General features: G+C 41.5%; 1 protein-coding gene across 2 annotated transcripts in view; it reads right to left on the bottom strand.

Moving 5' to 3' along the window:
* The window catches only part of KCNJ15 (potassium inwardly rectifying channel subfamily J member 15), a 78,763-nt gene extending 69,857 nt beyond the window's left edge, over nucleotides 1-8,906 (bottom strand). For both annotated transcript variants that reach the window (XM_086675978.1, XM_086675981.1), the window contains exon 1: nucleotides 8,620-8,906. The gene's annotated coding sequence lies outside the window, so the exon portion shown is untranslated. The remainder of the gene's footprint in view (nucleotides 1-8,619) is intronic.
* Between the last annotated feature and the right edge of the window lie 4,710 nt (nucleotides 8,907-13,616).

Raw genomic sequence — 13,616 nt, 5'->3', positions numbered from 1 at the left:
AAAGCTCCAGGGGCACCTGGGTGGCTCAGTTGGTTAAGTGTCCAGTTTCAGCTCAGGTCATGGTCTCACGGCTCTGGAGTTTGAGCCCCACGTCAGGCTCTGTGCTGACAACTCAGAATCCGGAGTCTGCTTCGGATTCTGTGTCTCCCTCTCTCTCTGCCCTTCCCCTGCTCGCACACACACTCTCTCTCTCTCTTTCAAAAATAAATAAACATTCAAAGAAAGAAAGAAAGAGAAAGAAAGATAGAAAGAAAGAAAGAGAAAGAAAGAAAGAAAGAGAAAGAGAAAGAAGGAAAGAAAGAAAGAAAGAAAGAAAGAAAGAAAGAAAGACAGACAAGACCCAAACTAGAGTCTCCGTGTCCAAAAACCTGTTAAGTCTACTGAAACCGTTCACTGACCATATTGATTTTTTGGGAAAGCGAAGTTCTCAGCTGAACTCCCAGCATTTCTTGATTTTAGCAGGAAACTACTTTATGTGGGTGCCTGGACATCACCCTCCGCTGAAGCATGGAGAAAGTGATCTAGTAACACACCCAACCTGCCCGACAGGTATTGCCTCTACCTGGATGGCTTATTCATGAGTCAGAAAACACCTCTGTTGCCAGCCTGGCCTTTCATTTCATTCTTGAACTTGTCAGACTTGGGATGCTGAACAAATTTTAAAATTCAGAAATATGGAACATCGCAAAAACAAGTCCCTCACTACTCAGCTTTCCAAAAGAGCAGATGTCCTTGTGCATAAACTCGTATGTATTGAAATGTTTATATAGGCAAGAGGGAACTCTATAATAATATGACACCACTCAAGCTGGGTCTGTATAACCACAGGAAAATCAGACATTGAAGCAGCTGTGAGGGTTTCAGAGCATCACTGGCCAGTTCAAAACAAGTTCCCAGTTGTGAAGTACTCTTTCATGAATTAGAGATCTTTAGACCCAGCCTTAGTCAGTCTGTCAAAGAGATCACAAAGTCAGGATGTCCCTTAAGCTTGCCATTGTTATATCTTGCTGAAAATAAGTCGTTTCATTTGCGTATTTCTCTTTGGTCTACATGAAACCCAGGACTACAATAACTAATCACTTCACACCATGTTGTGTAGAACTTTTAGTCAAAATATGGTTCAGGGCTTATAACGTATGTGAATGTAATATATATGACCATGATAGCATAAAGGAGGTGGAAAGGAACAAAGCTATGGTTACCCAGATGGTAACTGGAATCTACAGGAACAAATGTAGCGAACAAGAAATGAAACATACAAAAAAAATCGATCACAACAAAGCCTTGAGACATATAGTCTCTGTCCTTTCTGATCTTAGCTTCCTTAAAACAGATGAAATTATATAAAGTCAAAATTGCAGCAATTTACTGTTGGGCTTATAACATACAGAAAATAATATGTATAACAATAATATTACAAAACAAGGGAAGAGGTTGGAGCTTTGTAAGAGAAAAGTTACTATATCTCACTGGTATTAAGTTAGCATGTCTAAAGTCGATTTCAATAAGTTAAGGCATGTACCATAAACCCTAGACAATAACTTACTCTAAGCCTAAGAAAATTACTCAAAAACAAAGGAAAAAAGTCACTGGAGAAATTAAAGTCTTACGCTAAAAATATGCATTTAATGCAAAGGAAAGTAGTGAAGAGAAATAGAGGAACGAAATGTGACATGAGATATGTAGAAAGCAAAAAGTCCAATGGAAGCTACACATCCAACCATACCAATAACAATAATAAATGTGAAAGGATTAAACAGTCTAATCAAAAGGCAGAAACCGTTAGATCGGAGAAGAAAACATGATTCAGCTCTACGCTGTCGACAGGATGCAAACTTTAGATTCAATGATACAAATAGGTTGATGGGGCGCCTGGGTGGTTCAGTCAGTTAAGCGTCCGACTCTTGATTTTGGCTCAGGTCATGTTCTTATGGTTGTGAGATTGAGCCCCCTGTCAGGCACTGGGTGTGGAGCCTGCTTAATATTCTCCCTCTCCCTCTGCTCCTCCCCAGCTCACGCACGTGCATGCATGCATGCTTTCTCTCCCTCTCTCTCTTTCTCTAAAAACAAAACAAAACAAGGCAAAACAAACAGGTTGAAAATCAGAAGGCTGGAAAAAGATATCCCATCCTAACAGCAACCAGAAAAGAAACTACTAATATCAGGCAAGGTAGATTTTAAGACCCCCCCCCCAAAAAAAAAATTGTACTAGAGATAAACAGGATATTTTATAATGATGAAAAGCATCAACTGATCAGAAAAATATAGTTGAAAACATATATGCAACTAAAAACAGTGGCCCAAAACAGATGAAGCAAAAAACTGACAGAATCAAAGAAGAAATAGACAATTCAACAATAACAGCTGAAGACTTCCATATCCCACTTTCCGTAATGTATAGAACAATTAGGAAGTAGGTTAAAAGGATATAAGACTTGAAAAACACTACAAACAAACAAGAACAAACAAACATTTATAAGCCTCTCTACTCAACAATAGAACAGATATTTTTCTCAAGTGTACATGGAACGTTTCTCCAGATAGACCATATGCTAGGCTTAGTAAACTTCAAAGGTTTGAAATCATGTAAAGTATATTCTCTGAACTATAATGGAGTGAGATTAGACATCTATAATAAAAAGTAGTTTGGGAAATTAGCAAATATGGGGAAATACACAGTACATTCCTAAATAACCAAAGAATACATCACAAAGGAAATTAGGCAATACTCTGAGATGAATAACAACTAAACACAACATATCAAAACATATAGGATACAAGTAAAGCAATGGTTCTAAGGAAAAGCACATCCATAAACACCTACATTAAAAAGGAAAAATGATCTCAAATCAGTAACCCAAACTTCCACCTTAAAACACTGGAAAAATAAGAGAAAACTAAAGCTAAAGTAATCGTAGGGAGTAAATATTAAAAACTTCAGCAGAAATTAATGAAAACAGAGATCAGAAAGACCATGGAAGAAATTAATTAAATCAAAAGTTTATTGCTTGAAAAGATCAACGAAATTGACAAAGCTTTGGCTAGACCAAGAAAAAAATCGGAAACTCAAGTTATTAAAATCATTAATAAAAGACCAGAGCAGTCATCACTGCTAATCTATAGAAATAAAAAAAAAGAATAATAAGGGAATAGTATGAACAGCCCTGTGCCACGGACACACGTTACATGGACAAGTTCTTAGAAAGACACAAACTATCGCGAGGGTGCCTCGGTGGCTCAGTCAGTTGAGCATCCGACTTGATTTCAGCTCAGGTCATGATCCCAGGGTGATTGGATCAATCCCCACACAGGGCTCTGTACCGGGCATGGAGTCTGCTTAAGATTGTCTCTCTCTCTCTCTTTCCCTTTGCCCCTCTCCATGCTCTCTCTCGCTCTCTCTGTCAAATAAAAATTTAAAAAAAAAATTAAAAGAAGGACAGGAACTACTACAACAGACTCAAGAAGAAACAAAACTGGAAAGGACATGTAATAAGTAAAAAGATTAAATTACTAACTTAAAAACTTCTTGTAAAGAAAAACCCAGGCCCAGATGACTCAATGATTACATTTGACCAAACATTTAAACATAAATTAATAGAAACTGTTCACACAGCATTTGAATAGAAAAGGAAGGAAAAATTTTCAGGTCATTCTATGAGGCCAACATCACACAGACACGAAAAGCAAACAAATATATTGTAAGAAAACTCTCCAAACTGCAGACCAATATCTTTTCTGAATATAGACCCAAAAATCCCTCAGCTAAATACTAACAAACTGAATCCAGGAATATATAAAAAGGATTATCCACTATGACCAAGTTGAATATATCCCCCAAATGTAAGGCTGGTTTAACATCCAACAATCAATTAATGTAATACACCATATCAATAGAATAAGGACAAAACCACCCATCATTTTAAAAGAACAGAAAAGGCATTTGACAAAATCTAACACCCGTTCATGATAAAAAATATATTCAACAAACTAGGAAGAAAATAAACTCTCTTCAACCTGGTAAAGGACATCGACAAAAATATCTAGACAACATTATACTTAACGACGAAAGATTGAATGCTTCTTCCCTAAGATGGGGAACAATACAAACATGTCCACTCTTTTTTAAAAATGTTTTTAAATGTTTATTTTTGAGAGAGAGAGAGAATCAGAGCATGAGTGGGGGATGGACAGAGAGAGAGGGAGACGCAGAATCCGAGGCAGGCTCCGGGCTCTGAGCTGTCAGCACAGAGCCCAAGGAGGGGCTTGAACTCACGGCCAGTGAGATCATGACCTGAGTCGAAATCGGATGCTTAACCGACTGAGCCACCCGGGCGCCCCAAACATGTCCATTCTTGATACATGTATTTAACACTATGTTGGAAGGTCTAGCCTGGGAAATTAGGGAAATAAAAGGAAGAAAATCCATCTAGATTATAAAGGAAGAAGGAAAATTATCTCTATTTGCGTATGGCATTGTCTTATTTATAGGAAACCCTAATGAATCCACTAAAAAATTACAAGTTCAGCAAGGTTGCAGGATATGAGACCAATTTACAAAAATCAATTAGATTGCTATATGTTAGCAATGAACAATCTGAAAATGACATTAAGAAAACAATTCCATTTATAACGATATCCCAAAAATGTTTGGGAGTAAACTTGAGAAAAGTAATGTAAGACCTGTACACTGAAAACTGCAAAAAGTTGTCGAAAGGAATGAAAGGAAAGCAAAATAAACGAGAAAGCATTTCATGTTTGTGGACTGAAAGACTTAATATTGTTAAAATGGCAATATTCTTCAAACTGATCTACAGATTCAATGCAATGTCTATTAAAATCTCAGTTGGGGGGGTGCCTGGGGGCCCAGTCAGTTAAGTGTCCGACTTGGGCTCAGGTCATGATCTCGCGGTCCGTGGGTTCGAGCCCCGCATCCGGGTCTGTGCTGACAGCTCAGAGCCTGGAGCCTGCTTCCGATTCTGTGTCTCCCTCTCTCTCTGCCCCTCCCCTGCTCATGCGCTCTCTCTCTCTCTCTCAAAAATAAACATGAAAAAGAAAAGCTCAGCTAGCTGTTTCTCAGAAATTGTCAGTTTCTATGAAAGTCCAAAGGATCCAAATAGCTAAACCAAGATTGAAAAAGAATAAAGCTGAGAAGCTCAGGCTTCCTGATTTCCAAACTTATCACAAAACTACAATAAACAAGAGCATGTAGAACTGGCATAAGGACAGACAGATCAATAAAATAGAATTGAGGCCCCAAATAAACTTTCACATTTGTGATCAATTAATTTCAACAAGGGTGCCAAGGCAATTCAATGGGGACAGAAAAGTCTTCTCAATAAGTGAGGCCGGCATAACTGGATGCCCGCTTGCGGAAGAACGAAGTTGGATGCCTTCGTTACATTATACAAAAAAATTAACTCACAATAGACTATAGAGCTAAATGTAGGAGCTAAAATTATACAGCTCCTGAGAGGAAACATGAAAGCAATCCTTTGCGACCTAAGGTTAGGCAAAGCCACGAATATGACTTTAAAAACACAAGTAATAAAAGGAAAAAAAATAGATGAATTGGAGCCCAATCAAAATTGAAAACTTTTAAGTTGTAAACCACACTGGCAACAGAGTGAAAAGCCAACCCACAAAATGGGAGAAAACATTTGCAAATCATATACCTGATAAGGGACTTGCGTCTATATAAAGTCTTTTTAACAACTTAATAATAAAAATTTAAAAAAAAATTCCTGATTGATCTGAATGGACATTTCTTCAAAGATAAGCAGCTGGTCAACCAGCACATTGAAAAGATGCTCGCTGTCATTAGTCATTAGGGAAATGCAAATGAAAACCACAATAAGATGCTACCTGCCACCCACGAGGATAATTATAATGAAAAAGACATGGAAGGGAGAAATTGGAACCTCATACATTACTAGGAGTGATGCAAAGTGGTTGCACTAGTTCGGAAAACAGTTTGGCTGTTCCCCGAAACGGGAAACTTGGAAGTAGATGATCGAGTAATTCTACTCCTGGGTCTGTGCCCAAGAGAACGAAAACATACATTCCCACGAAAACTTGTACGTGAATGTTCAAGCAACACTATTCAAAATAGCTGAATGCCATCTACTGATGAATGCATAAAGAGATATAGTTTATTTACACACCACACCATTTGTCACTAAAAAGGGATGAAGTATTGATACATGCTACAACATGTATGAACCTTGGTAACATGATGCTGAAAGAAACCAGGCACAAAAGGTGACCTGTCGTATAATTGCGTGGATATGAAAGCCGCACAGTAAGGACAATTCTATACAGATAGCAGGCATATCTGTGGCTGTCGAGGGCTTGGGGGGCGGAGACGGTGGGGGCGAAATGACTAAAGTGGATTAAAATGTGACATTTGGAGGGTGAGAAAAGTGTAAACTTGATTGTGGTGATTGCACAAGCCCGAACAAACTAGAAGTCATTGAATTACACTCTCCAAAGAGGTGCATTTTTTTGGTATGTGAATTACACCTCAATAAAGGTGCTAAAAAGTCGAATCCATGTAAATCAGTCATGTAGTATGAGTTTTGGTTTCCTTGGAGGAATCATTCATTATGGTAGCGTTTTTCAGTGTTTCCACTTGTGATATTTTGAGCTAAATCATTATTTGTTGTTGGGGAGTGTCCCTTTGTCCTGTGCATCCCAGGATGTTTAGCGGTATCTTTTGCCTCTACGCACTAGAAGACAGCAGCGTCCCTTCCCCCCCGTTACGACAACCGAAACTATCTCCAGACATTGGCCAATGTCCCTTGGGGGTGCAAAATAGCTCCCGGTTGAACCACTGTATACAGTGCTTAGTAGCAGTAATTGTACAAAATCAACACTTCAGCTTTTATTAATCCGTTAGGCTGTTAGAAGCTTACATACTTGCCCCTTATTTCTCACAATAAAACTAAGGAATAGAATGTTTTTGCTACTTTCAACTTTTGTCCTGGAGCTCCAGGGGCATCCAGTTAGGAAAATGGTCTAGGTGCAAAATTATAACTTGCCACAGATTAGTGCCCGGACCGTGCCTCTATTTAACTACCATACTTGGTATTGTAATTTAGCAGGGTCTCATGCAGTGTTGAATTTGCTTGCCACCTATTTAATAGACAGTCTTCTTAAAGAAGAAAGGATCTGGAGAAGTGAAATGCCTTTGTTTTTATGCTATTATTGGTAATAGAATAAATATCATTGCTATCTATGCAGAGTAAGAAAAAAAACCAAGCAGGACTCCGTGGAGATTTTACTTAAAATGTTCCACTTAGGGGCGCCTGGGTGGCGCAGTCGGTTAAGCGTCCGACTTCAGCCAGGTCACGATCTCGCGGTCCGTGAGTTCGAGCCCCGCGTCAGGCTCTGGGCTGATGGCTCAGAGCCTGGAGCCTGTTTCCGATTCTGTGTCTCCCTCTCTCTCTGCCCCTCCCCCGTTCATGCTCTGTCTCTCTCTGTCCCAAAAATAAATAAACGTTGAAAAAAAAATTAAAAAAAATAAAAATAAATAAAAAATAAATAAAAAATAAAAAATAAAATGTTCCACTTGAATTTACTTGTTTTTGGTAACTTAGCTAAGGGAACCTCTCAATCGGTATTCAAGGAGTGCCACCAAAAGCCCAGTGATCGGAAAACATGAAAGTTGATTTCCAAGGGACGCCACAAGGCATGTGATCGATTCTACCGCTGCTTCACACAAAGCTAAAAAGGAACGGATGAGAAAAATAACTATCTTGAAACCCCAGGAGAGGCCAGAAGCAGAACTGTGAGTCCTGGAGAAAAAAAAAAAAAAATGAGAAAAGTGTGATGAATGTGACAAGAGGGTGTTGAATCAGTCACCAAGAAAAGGGAACGTGTCACTTTCTCACAGAGTTGCAGCAATAGAAGCAAACAAGGAAAGCCGTGAGCCAATGCGATGGGGAAACGTCCCGGGTTTTATGCTCACATCCTCATAAACACATTATTCGCCACTGAGCAGCAATGCCATTGTCATGTACTCACTTTATGCTATGAAAATCGGAGGTCTCACATTGGCTGACTTTCCCTCCACAGCAAAATCATGTAGTCTTTCCATAACTGAGCCCTATGCTAATGAAAGACCTCCCCCCGCCCCGCCCCCACCACCGAGTCCTCTGGAACATCTACAAAGGACGTTAAGACGGGGGTGGGGGGGGGGGTGGGGTGGGAGGTGGTCTGAGAATTGCGTTCCGCCTTTCCACGTTGCCCCAGATCAGCCGGGAGCACAGCCAGGATTTTCCAGCTCGTTTGTTTCATAGGGATTTCTCGCCTTATCCTGTGCTTACTTCTTTCAGTCTAACCAATTCAAAGAAATGGACAGCACCAAAGTCATGCTCCTGTCCTTCCCTTGACACTCACAGTCTGATCTGAATATCTGGCAACACCTTTTAACCTCTCTTGTGACTAAATCCTACCCTGGGCTTTTCACCTTCAAGTTCTGCCCGGTCTCTCCTGCCGTGAGCCTCCAGTTCCAAAACTCCAGACGATCTTGGCCACGTGTTAGGGGAACAGGAGGCATCCAGCCACCAAGCTGCCTGTTGTGAAAAGCCATTCTGCACCCTTTTCTGCTTGGACACTTACCACTCCAACTGGTCCTGTTCTGTTCCTCTGGGAAGTCCCGGACTCCAGTGCTGAGGGAAGGACAGGATGAGGAAGGCTTCCACGGAGAGTGTGTGTGCACGCTGGATGTGTGTGCGCTTTCACCTGGCCGTGCGGCTCTCTGTCACTACGTGTGGAGTGTGACGTAGAATGAGAACTTAGATTCGTCTAAGTGAAGGCACCAGGGTCCTGGGTTTTAAACATCTCCGCAGACTCGCTTGTCTCACACGAAATTTCTTCCACATCCTTGGAGTTGACAGGAATTGGACAAGCCTTGATCTTACCACAACCCAGCGCATTGGGCAATCCAAGGGCGGGACTCTCTCTCCCTCAACATTGGGTTGCCAGTTCAGTAGGGCCTGAAGTTCCTTTTCTGAAAAGGAAAGTCCATGCTGTGGCAAAACCCAGTGAACATGGTGTTTCGTTTCTTATGTTTTGTATTTTGGGGGGAAAGGAGGGAGGGTCACTTTTAATCAACCCAAGTGAGCAAAGAAAAAAAAAATAGGGTTTCACCATCAAAGAAAGAACCACCTGGTGAAAAGGTCCCATAAAACACAGGCTTTGCCCCACTTTGGATATCTCCCTGTCTTTGTCCTCTTTTCTTTTGTTCGGACAATCACTTTTCCTTTTTCTTTTCTCTTTTTTCTTGTTTTTCTTTTGAGAAAGTTGAACAAAATTTAAATAGAGTCGTGTTGGCAGACATTTTCCGATGTCGTTTGGGAGAGATTAAGGTATCAGCTTCCCTGACCGTCTCAAACTTGAGACAGCCCCACCTCTCCGTCAAAACTCTCCTTTTAATGATAAATGGTTCTTCTCTTCCTTCTGATTCTGTGCCACACGCAGGCCATTCCCTGGAACCTGGTTGTATTTACGCCATCTACTGGGTGTTGGTGGAACTGCATTTGCTGGGCACAGTATCCTGGTTCTGTATCCACAGCTTCCAAGAAAATATAGGTCTCGGCCGTGATGAACGCTTTAGGAGACACAAATACGTAATTCGTCATTTAAAACATCAAGAGGGACACCTGAGATGTTCATTGTTTTAAGTTTATTTACTCTGAGAGAAACAGAGACAGTGTGAGTGGGGGATGGGCAGAGAGCAAGGGAGCCCGAGAGAATCCGAAGCAGGTTCCATGCTGTCAGCACAGAGCCTGATGTGGGGCTGGGGCTCATGAAACTGTGAGATCATGACCTGAGCCGAAACCAAGAGTCCGACGCTTAACCGGCTGAACCACCTGGGCGCCCCGAGATGTTAATTTGATTTTTAGAAGTATTTTTTCAGAAGAGGATGTGTTCTGTATTTTAACACGTTAGTTCTTCTGCGTGTCGAATCAAAGGAAACATCCCTGAGATCAGCTTGGATAATAACGTAGGTCAGCTTTTAAATGTGGGTCTTAAAATATCAGGGTGTGTGGCCAGCACTGTGACAGTCTGGATAACCGGAAAAGCCTTGGGCTGCAAATATTTAAAAACACTACATAGCATTAAAACGAAAGAAGAAGACGCGAGTAGAGGTACGAGAAGCATGTGACCTGATGCTAAAGCAGTTGGGCGTAGAATGGATTTTAGTTTTGGAAATGTAGGAGGCTAAGGTTTCAATACCCAGACAGGGACAGACGTTGAGGTCCTGGAGCCAGACAAAGCAAGAGTGGGAACTGAGACTACCCCCCATTAGGGCCGGATCCTGAAAGCTGACCAGAAAATCACCTACCCGTTAGTACAGGGTTACAACAAGGGTAACAACTATCTCCTTCCACCCGGATTTGGGTGTAAAGGTAGAAATACCCTTAAGAATCCAGTAGCATAGCCCTTTCCTATCACAAAGTTAGGGTTCCAATTTGCATCCCCCCACTTTGTCCAGGAATTCCCTGGCAAGAAATAAGCATAAAATGTGTCCCAAACCAGTGTGCCCCTCTGGAATCTTAGGAGATAAACAAAGATCAAAACCTCTTTTGAGAAACACTCTGACAACCCAGACCACATAGAAAGAAAGGAAATTCCAGGGACACCTGGATGGCTGAGTTGGTTGAGTATCCAACTTCGGCTCAGGGCATGATCTCACAGTTCATGGATTCAAGCCCCGTGTCAGGCTCTGTGCTGACAGCTCAGAGCCTGGAGCCTGCTCTGGATTCTGTATCTCCCTCTCTCTCTGCCCCTCCCCTGATCCTGCTCTGTCTCTCTCTCCCTCTCTCTCAAAAATAAACATTAAAAAATTTTTTTAAAAAAGAAAAAAGAAATCAAACTCCAATGAAGACTAGTTCCCATTAAAAAAAATTAAAATATACAAGGACATCATACACTCCACAAGAGGGCCAGCAGGCACATAGTAAATAGGAAATTAGAATTCCATTACCTGGGATATAAGAAAACAATTGAAAGAGAATATACAATGAGTGTGTTTAAAATGATGAAAGATATAGGTTTAAAAATGCTAGTAAAGGGGCGCCTGGGTGGCGCAGTCGGTTAAGCGTCCGACTTCAGCCAGGTCACAATCTCGCGGTCCGTGAGTTCGAGCCCCGCGTCAGGCTCTGGGCTGATGGCTCAGAGCCTGGAGCCTGTTTCCGATTCTGTGTCTCCGTCTCTCTCTGCCCCTCCCCCGTTCATGCTCTGTCTCCCTCTGTCCCCAAAAAAATAAATAAAAAGTTGAAAAAAAAAATGCTAGTAAAAAGGAATAAAAAGAGTTAATGTTTATTTATTTTTGAGAGGGAGGAAGGGAGGGAGACAGAGAGAGAGAGAGACAGTATGAGTACCAGTGAGCAAAAATGCAGGAGGGTCAGAGAGAGAGGGAGACAGAGGATCTGAAGTAGGCTCCACGCTGTCCGCACAAAGTCCCACATGGGGCTTGAATCCGTGAGCCATGAGATCATGACCTGAGCCACAGTCGGACAGTTAACCAACTGAGCCCCCCAGACACCCCAGAAAAAAACCGTTTAAAAAACAAGTTATATCTTTGAGACATAACATATAATTACTGAATTTAAAATCTTAATTGGCAGGCAGCACAACAGAAGAGATATGGCTGAAGAAAATATTCGTGAACTGGAAGACAGATATGAGAAAATTACGAACAATGCAGCAGAGACATAAAGAAATGGAAAATGTCTGTTTCCGATTCTGTGTCTCCCTCTCTCTCTGCCCCTCCCCCCTTCATGCTCTGTCTCTCTCTGTCCCAAAAATAAATAAGAAACGTTGAAAAAAAAATTTAAAAAAAAAAAAAAAAAAAAAAAAAGGGGCGCCTGGGTGGCGCAGTCGGTTGAGCGTCCGACTTCAGCCAGGTCACGATCTCGCGGTCCGTGAGTTCGAGCCCCGCGTCGGGCTCTGGGCTGATGGCTCGGAGCCTGGAGCCTGTTTCCGATTCTGTGTCTCCCTCTCTCTCTGCCCCTCCCCCCTTCATGCTCTGTCTCTCTCTGTCCCAAAAATAAATAAGAAACGTTGAAAAAAATTTAAAAAAAAAAAAAGAAATGGAAAATGTGAGAAGATAAATAACTGTAACATATGTTCTACAGGTGTTCCAGAAAGAAAACAGAAAAAATAGGGAAGATGCAAAATGAGGAAATAATTACCGAGAATTTTCTAAAGCAGAAGAGAAAGACAAATACCATAGGATTTCACTTATTGTGGAATCCAACCAAACAACCACACAAACACAAACAGAATCAAACACAAAGAACAAACTGGTGGCTGCCAGTTCAGAAAAGCCCCAAAGTGGAAACAACCCAAATGTCCAATCAACCCAGATGTATTGATGAACGGATCAATAAAATGTGGTCTACTCATGCAACGGAATATTATTTAGTCTTAAAAACAGACGCAGCACCACTACATGACATGACATGGATGAAATTGGAGAACATTACGCTAAGTGGAAGAAGCCAATCACAAAAAGCTACACAACGTACGGTTCCATTTGTATGAAATGTCCAGAATAGGCAAATCCAGAGGAACAGAAAGCAGATTCGTGTTGTTCTAGAGGGTGAGGGGAGGGGAAAATGAGGAGTGACTGCTAATGGCGTCAGTGTTTTGGGGAGAGAGATGAAAATGTCCTAAAATTAAATAGTGCAACAGATGGCTGTACAACTCTGTGAATGTAATTAAAACCACAAAAGCATATGCTTTAAAAGGGTGAATTTTATGGTATGTGAATAAAGTCCAATAAAGCTGTCATTTTATTTTTTTTTATTTTTTATTTTTTAAATTTTTTGAAATTTTATTTATTTTTGAGAGGCAGAGAGAGTGCAATCAGGGGAGGGGCAGAGAGAGAGGGAGACACAGAATCTGAAGCTGGTTCCAGGCTCCGAGCTGTCAGCACAGAGCCCGGCACAGGGCTCGAACCCACGAACCGTGAGATCATGACCTGAGCCGAAATCAGACTCTCAACCGACTGAGCCACCCAGACGCCCCAAAGCTGTCATTTTAAACAATCTGGAAAGGTAGACAAACTTTCCCTACATTTTCAGGTTTCCAAGTTGCTCATCTGGGATTCACCTGTAACTTTCTGGCATTTCTCCTCCTCTAGTTGATTTGAGGTTGTTTACTTACCATCTGGTGGAGCGAATATTAACGCCCCTCCCTCTTCTGGGCTCTGCTCCTTTGCTCTCCTCCTTCCTCTATAAAACGGTCTTGAGGGGCACCTGGGTGGCGCAGTCGGTTAAGTGTCCGACTTCAGCCAGGTCACGATCTCGCGGTCCGTGAGTTCGAGCCCCGCGTCAGGCTCTGGGCTGATGGCTCGGAGCCTGGAGCCTGTTTCCGATTCTGTGTCTCCCTCTCTCTCTGCCCCTCCCCCGTTCATGCTCTGTCTCTCTCTGTCCCAAAAATAAATAAACGTTGAAAAAAAAAATTTAAAAAAAACAACAACAACAACAAAAAAAAACGGTCTTGATAATTCCTGATCTCTCCCAGAGGAACATAGAGACCAGCTTGCCATTTTCCACAAAAAAAAAAAAAAAAAAAAAAAAAGCCCTGGTTGGATTTTGTCTGAA

The sequence above is a fragment of the Puma concolor genome, chromosome C2 (genome assembly GCF_028749965.1).
Source record: "Puma concolor isolate L17-30 chromosome C2, mPumCon1.1.hap2, whole genome shotgun sequence".
Classification (NCBI taxonomy): Eukaryota; Metazoa; Chordata; class Mammalia; order Carnivora; family Felidae; genus Puma; species Puma concolor.
The sequence above is the reverse complement of the archived record's forward strand: the minus strand, read 5'-3'. Positions and strand labels throughout refer to the sequence as shown.